Raw genomic sequence first — 12,172 nt, 5'->3', positions numbered from 1 at the left:
ACAGTGCACGTACGCAAAAAAAATACCGCCATAAAGCATTTCACCTAAAAGAGGTGAATGAAACTCGTATTCTGCTTTCATTGCATGTAATCACAATAAACACTTTTCATATTGGTATATTTTAGAACGCATTTACGCAGAAAAACCTGCGCTGTATGGAAAACAAATCCCATATTTGTTGTTATCTAGCCATATGACCGTCTATATAGGAAAATGTGAAGCACTGGAATTAATCTCCTCCTTGGAGTATCTTCCAGTAAAATGTTGGCTTTTTTGAGGTTAAGTGATGTTAAAAACTGTATGTCAGTTATATATTCTGACATGTAGTGCGGCCAGTTATTGTGCATCACTCCATTTTCGGAATTAAGCAAGACATACTTCTGATTGTTGTGAAAGAGCTAATTCCTGCTACGCATATTTCCCTAACATTGTCAGGAGCCATTTGTTTACTGAAGCAGCCACAGTGTCCCAACTGGCACTCTAATCACTCCTCCATATCCTCGGCAGATGTATAGCTGGCTTTTTTTCGAAAAAAATTGTACCATTCCATAGCGAAATAAACACACCTGTTAAATAACTCCGGAGGATAGTGTGTTTCGTCCTTCGGTTTTATATGCTTGCCACTGGCCGGCCTCCATGTGGGGTAGTTTTCCAGATAACATTCGTACAAAAATTGTGACACAACTTTTCGTCGTATAGTGTCCCGGGATTACTCAAACGATTTCTCGTTCTATATAGCTTACACGTGCTACTCAAGCTGGAGGCTACCTTGCGAAAGAGATTCGAACTAACAACATATGCACCTGCAATTGTATGCTTTGTGAGACACTTTTTTCTCTTCCCTTAAGGCGCGTTTGAGGTATCCACCGAGATGTAAGACTGTTACTGCGCCATTTCCTTCGTTTCAGAAACAAATTTTCCTATCAAAATTGTGATGCAACCGCTCGTCGTGCAGCATTCCGAGTGCTGTCACACGTGCGTGTTTCTGTGAGGGCGGATTTCAGTGCACCCAGGGACATTGAGTAGAGTGAGGTCAAAGAGCAGACCTCTCCCGCACCACTTTCGTATTGCGGGTTTCACCGAGGGACAAACGGTAGTTTCAAGTTTTGGAAATGAATAAGAAAAAAGGAGCCTTGCCTGACAGAGTAATGCTTTCACATTCCCACATTAAAGCAGCCTTAGGACACTGCGATTTTTTTTGGGTCCACATTCGCACTAAAAAAACATTCGCTGCCGACTGGTCGTGACATTGGCGGGGAAGGGTATCACGTGATGATTGCGGAATAAAATAAATCCGGGAAATTAATTGCTACGAAGCCAGGATTGAATAAAGGAAAAAAATTAATAAAATGAGAGTCCAAATAGAAAAAAACATTTCACGAACAATTTAGCCCCAACACGAAACAACACAAGAAGCAATAGGAAAGAGTTCATGTCAGCGAGCGTTCATTGTGAAATGGAGCTGCAGCTGCGGCCAGGAAGACACGGGTCAGATAGGCGCGGAGGGTATTGAGAAACATGGCATGGTGACGTAGGATACAGGCGGCAAGAGAAGTGCAGGTCGAACGAACACAGGGTGGCACTGGATGGCCACAAAGTTGCAGGAGGTCGCACACCAATGGCCACGGGTGGTCGGCGGCTGGTGGTGCGGCGTAGGATGATCCGGGAACACAAACAGGGCACTGCAGCATATGACGCAGGAGGTCCTGCGTGGGTGATCCATGGAAGAACCACGGCCGCCCTTGGTATCAAACCTCTTCTGCGCACCCTAAGTAAAGCCGCAGGACAACAAAAAGAGGTTCCATTTGTATGCGCGCATTCCACTGAAACTGCTTCCTGCGAGATACAGCTGTGGTAGGAAATGCACACACCTCCCTCCTGTTCAGGTCAATTTTTATTAGTGCCCGAAATGTCCAATAAATCGAAGAAAATTCGTGTCCCTTTGTAGCTCCCTGCTGATCCTCCCTTGCAGGGTGTTGTGTTCGCGCTTCTTTCCAGCTGTGGAGTTCGGCGAAGTTGGGCATGGGGAGGTTTCCCTGAGGACCACCGCGAGGGTGGGTGAGCCCTCTGGGGAGACGTGGCTGCCGGAATGCCGGAATAAGCGACGACCATAAGCGTATTCGTTCCGGTCGTCAGACGACGAAGTGCGGTATCAGTGTGGGCCCTTCGGTCACGCTGGGGTTGAACAATTGCCCGAGTGCCGCATCTTCGACAGAGGTTCCGCATTCCGGTCATCAGTACAAGATTTTTCAACCCCTGCTGGGAGACACCATGCATTCCTGTGTCATGCAGGCGCCTTCCGGGTCAACATGGGCGCGGTCCTTACACACGTGCGCGCCCACCTAGAGGCCGCGTGGACGATAACGTGACCGGGTCCTGTTCCCTTTCCCTCGACCGAGCTGCGAGGAAACATCAAGACCGCCTGCCGTGGGTGGTACCATCAGTGCCATCGTGTGATTGGACATCATTCTTCGAAATGTATTTCCCAGCTAAGGATCTGGGGAATACGAAGAGTATTTAAGGAGCTCCTGGTTTGGTATTGTTGTGATCCTTGGGCTGAGACGACCTAATCAACGGCAGATGTGGCCGTGACGGACCCACAGGCGGAGACTGGGAGGCGCCGTCGCTCGCGCACGTCCATATGCCGCACCCTCCCTTTGTTGTCCTGATTGCCTCGTTCAGCCTTCCTGCGGGCCTGTGGTGCGGGAACACTTTGGGGACGCTTCCGGGCCAAACCAGCCTTCCCAGAATGGCTGCTAGCTGGGCGCCCTGGCACAGGCTGCTACCGAGCAGCGGACTGGGAGAGGAGGCCTGGGTGTCCCGGCTGCGAGGAGACTACCCGGCTCGCCGACAGAAACTCCGGGCAGAAGGGAGTGGAGTGGTGTGTGTTCTGACTCTTGAGTAGAGTGGCCGCTCCGCCGGTCGGTCTCCGACCAAGTTTTTACGCTACCATGGCAATGTAAATAGTGTACATAAAGTTCTCCCTTTTGGTCACCTTAAATCCGTCTCCGGACCCCTTCGTTCCTGTTCTGCCCGACAACACCTGCTGAGCGACTGCATGCTACCCGATCCACGACAGTATCAGAAGAGAGCCCCCTTCTTGAGAGATACCAGAGACTCCCGAATGCTAAGAAGCTCTCTTAACTGTGAAGCACTCTCAGTTGCCCGTACTTGTACATTATGTAAATTGTCCTTGTATAAAGTTTTCCAAGTTTTATTCCTCCAATCGTCCTCGTCTCTTCTCCGGCCCAGTCACGCTACCTGAATACCAACAACTGGTGGCAGCGGTGCGATGCTGCTACCGAATTCCAACAACTGGTGGTAGCGGCGGGAAGCTGCTACCTGAATTCCAACAACTGGTGGCAGCGGTGGGATGCTACTACCTGAATTCCAACAACTGGATGGCAGCTGTGGAACGTCCACGTGAAGTTACCGACTCCAACGGACCTCGGCAGCTACGAGACTGACAGGCGTCAGCTATACCTTGGCAGGGTGAGTGCCCAATGTTTTCCGTTCATTTCGCCAGACCGTACTAGCACAGGCAGATGCTAGGTGCGGATTCCTGTTGTCTGGGAAATCGATTAAGGAAACTGTTTTGTCCACTTCAAGCTAGGGCTTTTGTTTTGTGGGCTTACTAACGCATGGTGGAACTCACGATGGAGAAGTTAAAAGTACAGGAGCTGCTCGAAATTTGCCAGGAGCTGGGGATTTCGCTACGTTCTGCGAAAAGAAAAAAGAAATTCTCGAGGTTATGCGGCAGGAAGAGGTGACTACTGAGGAGGTCGACGAGGCTTGCGAAACGATTGTTGGACGCAAAGAGCAGAAAAGACGGGAGTTGTGGGAGCAGATAGAAAAAGAAGAGCTTCGCTAGGCTCCAGAAAGACGGGAGTTCTGTGAGGCAGAGGAAAAAGCGAGAGAACATGCTCAGAAAACGAAGGAGCTCGAAATCACGTCAAACAGAGAGCATATGGCGCGTCTTAGCTCTGTAGCTTCGGTAGAGGAGCAAGGGAGGCAGAGATTGCAGGATCTCGTCTCAGCATGCCGCGTGCGATGCGATATTGCAATCTTTTTGGCAAATTTCGAACACGCTTGCGGGAAAGTGCGCATCGACAAGAGCGCTTGATCGGAGAAGTTACTTCCTCTCCTTCCGTGCGAGGCTGCCGAAGTGGTGGCTCGCCTCTCACGGGGAGAGTGTGATGACTACGAGAAGGTAAAGAGCGCACTGCTTAGGAAGTACCGAATTTCTGCTGAAGCCTTTAGGCAGCGAGTCAGGCAGGCAATGAAAGGCGGAGAGTCGCATACTGACTTCGTGTACCGGGTTAAAGTCAACTTAAACGAGTGGCTTAAGACCGCTGAGGTGCACGAAAGTCATGACAAGGTACTGGAGGGCATCGTACTAGAGCAGTACTAAAGCCCGATTCCAGAAGATCTTAGGATAATGCTGCAAGATAGGCAAACAGATATAGACCTAGATAAAGCGGCACAGCTCGCAGACGAGCATTACGTTCGCCGAAACCTCCAAGATAACAGGTTAGGAAACGGAGAAACCTATTTAAAGAGAATCCCCGACCGAAGGGTGCCACTAGCACGCCGGGATCACTGAACACAGGAAGCGGGATCAAAAGGAGGAGGTAGTGAAGACAAGATTGAGTCACCCAAATCTGCCGATTCGCCGAAACAGCAGGCACCTGGAGCTCGCGCGTTCGAAGCGCGAAATCCCATTGTCTGCTATAATTGCAACAAGAAGGATCACATCTCAGTGAACTGCATATAGCAAAAGATGGCGTTCGCGTGCATGCGAGAGTTGGAGGAAAACCTTAAATTGCTGGAGCCATACATGCGGGACGTGGTAATAAATGGCAAGACATTCAGAGCACTGCGGGATTCAGCGGCTACCATGGATGTTGCTCACTCGTCTATGGTTTCCTCTACGGACTACACCGGCGAATGCGCCTGGATTAAGCAGGTCGACGAAGAACAGAGTGCATGCTTGCCTATAGCGAAGGTGACTCTAGAGGGGACTTTTGGCAGGCTAGACACAGAAGCGCAGTTAGCGCAAACTTGCCGGCACACTTGTCCTACCTGTTTTCGAACAAAACCGAGCAGCTGCTGAAAGAGAAAGGTCGCTCTTTCACCTCGGGCTTGGCATGCATGGCGCTAACACGTTTTCGAGCGCGAGAGCTCGCAAAGAAACTCGACTGCGCTCCGATAAATGAGCAGGCACCGAACCATTCACCCGAGCAGCCGGGGGATCCTTGCAGGAAAACGTATCCGCCTAATCCGTATGAGCATTACCATGAAGGTGTTCCCCAACAAGCGGAAGCTCATGAAATCCAAGTAACTCCCGATTCCGTAGAAAATGGGGCAACAGGAACCAACGCGAAGGGTTCGACATCAACACCTGCTTCGACTTGTTGGGAGGAGATGACTAAGGTTGATAGGAAAGCAGTCATTAAAGAGCAGAAAGACGACCCATCGTTAAGAGCTCTAAGCAATAATCTCAGAGCAGCGCAGTCACTGTCTAAAGTGTACTACGACAAATCTGCACGCGAGCGCACCTTTCAATCTGGCGACCAGGTGATGTTGCTGCGTCCGTCAAAAAGGAACAAGCTTGAGGTGCAATGGGAAGGGCCAGCTAAGGTGGTGTCTGTCACGGATCTCTCCGGAGAACACTCGGACCGAAAGAATGGACTAGGCGACGGGTGTACCCACACAAACGCACATTTAATACACCCTACGTGGCACACACACTAGAACACAAAACTAACAAAACTAACACAAAGCACAAAGACTATAAATACACACGACCCGGGCACACTGCTGCTAGCGTCTACTACTAGTGTTCTACTATTAGCGGTCGGCGTTCGTGCTAACGGTTGGTTCGGTGGGGCTGCGGCATTGTATAGATCCAGTAGGCGGCGTCGAGGCGGCATTCGCCGTGCTTGAGCTGGCGTCGCTGGTGGCGTTCGACGCGCTTGGGCTGGCGTCGCTGGCTGCGTCGTACAAGCTCCATGTGCAAGCGCCCGTGGAGGTGATGCCGGTGTTGTTGGCGTGGGTGGCAACAGCGCTGGAGACACCCCGGTCCGTAGCAGGTGGTAGCGTCCTCCGTTGACTCCCCGGAACGGGCTGAGGCACAGCAGGAAGTCCACGGTGCGATGTCGTAGAACGCGAGCTCAGCGGATCAGTAGCCGGTGTCGCTCTCTTCCAACCGAAGTGTCCCTGACCCGCCGGAGCCTCCGCTTCTCTGCTGTTCCCCCCCGTGCCTTGCTCTCGCTCGCCCTTTTATAGCCTCGGTGTCAGTCCACGTAAGTCTTGTCGTCGTCTTCTTCTCTTCTCCACCAATCATCTCTCTCCACCTCAGACAATGCTTCTCCTCCAATCATCTCTCTTCACCTCAACGAATGCTTCTTCTTCCTCTTCTTTATTCTTCGGTTAATTTGCGTCGTCTTCTTCACACCCTTTTCCTTTAAAATATAATTTAGGCTCCTTAATATATGTGACAAGGGCCCCCTCTCTCAAGAGTTTTGCCATGAAAAACTGCTCACGTCTCCCTCATCTCCAAGCCATCCAGCCAACCAGCTATCTTCTGAGCGATTCTGAACCCAGCACACACCACACCGCAGAGGTACAGCACACACTAAGCGCACACCACTAACACAGCACACCAAATTGCGTTTCCAGAACACTAACACACCACTGCCGCTGTCCGCACAGAGTCCTTAATAAACATGTTCGTGTCCACAACGCACTCCCTAGTATAATCACTTAACACCAACAACAGCAACAACAACAAGAAGATGAATCCCAGAGATACATTAACACAAGAACAACAACCAGATACATACCAGAGATACCTCGAGCTGTTCAGTGGGCTCTACTCATGAAGTCCGCTCCAACGTTTTCTCTGCCTTTAATATATTCCACCTGAAATGAGTATTCCCGCAAGGCCACACTCCATCTCATGACTTTACTATTGATCATTTTGACCTTGGTTAAGTATTCAAGCGGCTGATGATCTGTCTGAATCCTGAAATGTCTCCCATGCAGATAAATGTAAAATTTCTTTGCCGCCCACACCACCGCCAAACATTCCGTTTCAACAGTGGAGTAGTTGCGTTCACTAGCCGATAATCTCTTGCTTGCAAAAAAATACCTGATGTAGCACGCGATTCTCTTCTTGCAAGAGTACGGCTCCTAAAGCTCGGTCTGATGCATGAGTGCGAAGCACAAACTCTTTATCCAGATTCGGAGCAAGCAGAACGGGCGGTTTTGCCATACACTCTTTTAACATCACGAATGCATTTTCATGTTCAGCAGTCCAAGTCAGCTTATTGCTTGCCCCCTTCTTTGTGAGTTCGACAAGTGGGTCGGCTATGTGGGCATAATCGGGAATAAAGTCCCTGTAGTATCCCGTTAACCCCAGGAACGACTGAACCTCCTTCTTGTTCGTCGGCGTCTGGGCCTGCTGTATTTTGTCCAAGATGTCGTCTTTCGTCGCGATGCGGCTCATCCCCAGCTTGTGACCGAGAAAAGAAATGGCTTCTAAGCCCACCTCACATTCGCCGGTTTTATGGTCAACCTGGCTAGCTGAATTCTATCAAATTGTTTTTCCAATGTAATTACATGCTCTTCCCACGTATGTTGCCAACAGGATGTCATCAATATAATGTTGTACATTTTGGAGCCCATCCAAAACCTTCCTCATCAGCTTCGTAAATATTGCAGGTGCTGTCTTCAAACCAAAAGGCATGAATTTAAATTGGAATAAATCCGCCGAGCACGAAAAGGCAGTCTTCTCTTTAGAAGAATCTTCCATTGGTATTTGCCAATACCCTTTAGCTAAGTCAAATTTAGAAAACACCTTTTGTGAGCCACCTTAGCGAACACCACGTCCGCTCTTGATATGGGTTCTGAATCGGGTACTATGATATCATTTAGCCGCAGAAAATCTGACACAGTCGGTTAGTACCACCGGGTTTTTTTACAACCACAAGAGGCGCATTGTATGCTGACCACGACCTCTCAATCACGCCAAGCTCCAACATATCCCCCACCTCCTTTTCTATTGATTCTTGAACTGCTAAAGGTAGTGGGTATTGCTTCACGCTGATTGGTCTATCTGTAGTGAGATCTAGTCTGCAACATATGACATCCGTTTTGACCGGCACATCTGAAAACACATCCTCTTTGCTTTGGAGTAGGGCCTTTATCTGTGAACATCGGTCTTCATTCAAATTGGGGTTAACTAACACCTTATCCCAACCTACAGTTTTCTTCCCACTGCAAGTGGGCATCTCGACAACATCATCTGTCTCCTCGGCTGCTACCGAGCATGCTACCTTAGGGGCGCACTGAACGGGAACTCTTTCTTCGTACTTTTTCAACATGTTTGCATGGAACACCTTCTTGGTGTTATTTATCAGTAACTCATAATCCGTGTCATTTTTCTTCTGCGTCACAAGGTAAGGGCCCTTCCACTGCATCAGTAACTTATTATGATCCGTGGGTAGCAAGATGACAACCTTGTCGTCCGGATTCAAAATCCTGTGAGTGGCTTTCTTGTCATAGTAGCCCTTATAGCGTTCGCGCGCCCTTTCCAGGCCTTGATGGGCAAGCCTGCATATTTCTTCCAACTTGTCCCGCAACTCAAGAACGTATGTGTAAGTTGTCTTGAGATCTGATGCAATCTCCTTATTAGCCCACAGCTCCTTGAGTATTGTAAGTGGACCTCTAACGGTTCTCCCATACAACATCTCAAAGGGCGAGAAACCAAGACTCGTTTGTGGTACTTCGCGATAAGCGAACAAAAGAGCTGGGTGATATCTATTCCAATGAGTAGGTCTCTCCTGGCAATATTTCTTGATCATATTTTTTAGAGTGCCGTTGAACCGCTCTACAAGCCCATTACACATGGGATGGTAAGGCGTCGTCAGTAACTGTCTTAATGACGAAAGGCGGTTAACCTCCTTCATAAGCTCCGATGTGAAGTTCGAGCCCCGGTCACTCAAAATTTCCCTCGGGAACCCATAACGCGAAAACATTTCCACAAGACCCTCCGCCTCTTAAATACTGTCAATAGCTCTCAATGGAATAGCGTCATGATAACGAGTGACCACGTAAACTAGAGCAAGCACCTATCTATTGCCTTTGGCGGATACTGGAGAGATTGACCCCACAATGTCAATTGCCACTCGCTGAAACGGTAGGTCGATGCCTGGCATCTTGCCCAGAGGTACGGGACCAACTCTTCCCTTCGGAACTGTGCGCTGGCACACATCACATGGGCGAACAAAGCGCTTAACGTCACTCTGAACACCCGGCCAAAAGTACTCCTCGGTGATCCTAGACACCGTTTTTTGAACACTCTTGTGTCCGGCCATAATGGTGTCATGACCTAAGCGCAACACGGTCTCTCGCATATCTCTCGGTAACACCAGCTGTTGGACCCGCCTTCCTGAACTAAATATGCATTCCCTGTGCAGAAGACCATTTACCAATTGATACTCGAATGACGTCAGACTCTTCTTTCTTTTCACTCTTTCCCCGACTCTTTCGAAGCAAGCCTTCAAGCTCGGGTCTTCCTTTTGCCTAATTGCAATTTCGCCCGGTGTTACGCTCAGGCACATCGTAACAGGAGCAGAGAGCGGACGCTGCGTTGCTCGGGCTGTCGCTTGAGCTCTTGTCTCCACTGCCGGCGAAAAACTGACTGCACCCGTCTGAGCTGTCGCAGGCATTTCCTCCTTTGGATGTTCTTCACCGTCGAGCATCCTCGACTCGGGATCGTGGTCTTCGACACCTCTTGCACCCGTAATGTTCCCCAAGATGAGATCGTAGATGGGTTGATCTACGCATTTTGCCACTGCCTGCCCAGTATAATATGGCGTGGACACTAGGATCCTGGCTTCAGGAAGGTACCTTACTGTGCCATCTACAAGAGTGACAGCCGACGCTTCCCCTGTAAGATCCTCATCCTTCACCAGGCTTCTACGAACCAAGAATGTGTTAGCTCCGCTGTCTCTAAGCACCAATATAGGACGGTCCCCTATTTGCCCAACCACCACTGGCATTGCTGCTTTCGACTTGGGTGTTCCACTCACTGCCTCATTTTCCAGCGGCGTTTGCTTTCCTTTCAGTTGTGGAACTTCGGGTGGCGTGACAGGTTCTACCCTTGAGTCGACAACGCATGCAGCTTCGTCCTGCGTTCTGTATCGGCACTCATCCAGAGTATGACCCCTCCTCTTACAACCTTGACACACAACCTGTGTTTTCCGGGCAGCGCTACTAGTCCGACAGTCAGCTGCACGGTGTCCCACCTTGCCGCAGAGAAAACACCTTACTGGCGCCTTAGACGCACCGCCATAAGCTCTTAGTTTTGCCGCATCTGTCTCTAGGACCTTTTGGGTTTCCTCCTTTGCCTTACTCAAATTTCTTAGCCGTTGAGCCTCGAGGAATTGGTCTGCAGTGTCGGTGAACTCTACTAATGAACACAACTTTCTTTCCTTCAGGAATAGCGCCAGCTTTGAGCTGCAAGGCGCTAAAAATTGCTCTGTGACCAGCTTGTCACGCACCCCTTCAAAACTCTTTTCTGTGTTTGACATATCAAGCCACCTATCAAAATAGTTGGATAGCCTGCAGGAAAACTGCTTAGTGGTTTTCGAATCCTCAGGTTTCGCGGTGCGAAATCTCTCACGAAAACCCTCTGCCGTAAGCCTGAATCTTTGGAGGACTGCCTTTTTCACTTTCTCGTAGTCCACGGAATCAGCAGCAGGCATGCTTCCAAAATCATTCAGCTCCTCTCCGACTAAATACATGCTCAATGCCGTGGCCCGTTCACAGCGCTCCCAGCCTTGCCCCAAAGCTATTCGCTCGAATCGTTGCAGATATGCATCCAAATCATCTCTCTTGTCATCAAAAGGAGCCATCAGCTTCCTTGGGCAAACTCTGGCCGGTCTAGGAGATTCTGTACCCGCTAAGGAACGCTGATCATGTTCCGTGATTTCCTCATATCCTCCCGCGACATGCGCCTGTTTCCACAAAATAAACTGCTTCTCCCGTTCTATCCTTCTTTTCTCCTGTTCTTCTCGCTCGCGGGCTCTTCTAGCTTCTCGCTCTTCTGTCTCGCGAGCCCTTTTCGCCTCGCATTCTTTTGCTTCACGAGCGTCTGCGCGTGCTTGCGCCCTTTCCTCTCTCTGCCTATCTGCCTCCTCTCTCTGCCACTTTGCCTCCTATTTCTTCCTCTTTCCCTTCTCGTCATAGAGACGCATCGCCTCTTCCTTGCTTAACCCTAGCTTGAGCGCCAGTTCTAACGTTTTTGCCAAGTCCATACTTTCTGCCGTCGAGAGATCGGAAAAATTCGAGACAAAGCAAAAAAGAAAAAGGAAATGTGTCCTGGCAGGCTCTCCACTTATCTTTGTCACGCATCTCTCCGGAGAACACTCGGACCGAAAGAATGGACTAGGCGACGGGTGTACCCACACAAACGCACATTTAATACACCCTACGTGGCACACACACTAGAACACAAAACTAACACAAATCACGAAGACTATAAATACACACGACCCGGGCACACTGCTACTAGCGTCTACTACTAGTGTTCTACTATTAGCGGTCGGCGTTCGTGCTCACGGTTGGTTCGGTGGGGCTGCGTCGTAGTATGAATCCAGTAGGCGGCGTCGAGGCGGCGTTCGCCGTGCTTGAGCTGGCGTCGCTGGCGGCGTTCGACGCGCTTGGGCTGGCGTCGCTGGCCGCGTCGTACAAGATGCAGGTGCAAGCGCCCGTGGAGGTGATGCCGGTGTTGTTGGCGTGCGTGGCAACAGCGGTGGAGACACCCCTGGCCGTAGCTGGTGGTAGCGTCCTCCGTTGACTCCCCGGAACGGGCTGAGGCACGGCAGGAAGTCCACGATGCGATGTCGTAGAACGCGAGCTCACCGGAGTAGTAGCCGGTGTCGCTCTCTTCCAACCAAAGTGTCCCTGACCCGCCGGAGCCTCCGCTTCTCTGCTGTTCCCCCCCCCCCCCCGTGCCTCGCTCTCACTCGCCCTTTTATAGCCTCGGTGTTAGTCCACGTAAGCCTTGCCGTCGTCTTCTTCTCTTCTGCACCAATCATCTCTGTCCACCTCACCGAATGCTTCTCCACCAATCATCTCTCTCCACCTCAACGAATGCTTCTTC

This window comes from Amblyomma americanum, chromosome 2, assembly GCF_052857255.1.
Source record: "Amblyomma americanum isolate KBUSLIRL-KWMA chromosome 2, ASM5285725v1, whole genome shotgun sequence".
Taxonomy (NCBI): Eukaryota; Metazoa; Arthropoda; class Arachnida; order Ixodida; family Ixodidae; genus Amblyomma; species Amblyomma americanum.
The sequence above is the reverse complement of the archived record's forward strand: the minus strand, read 5'-3'. Positions refer to the sequence as shown.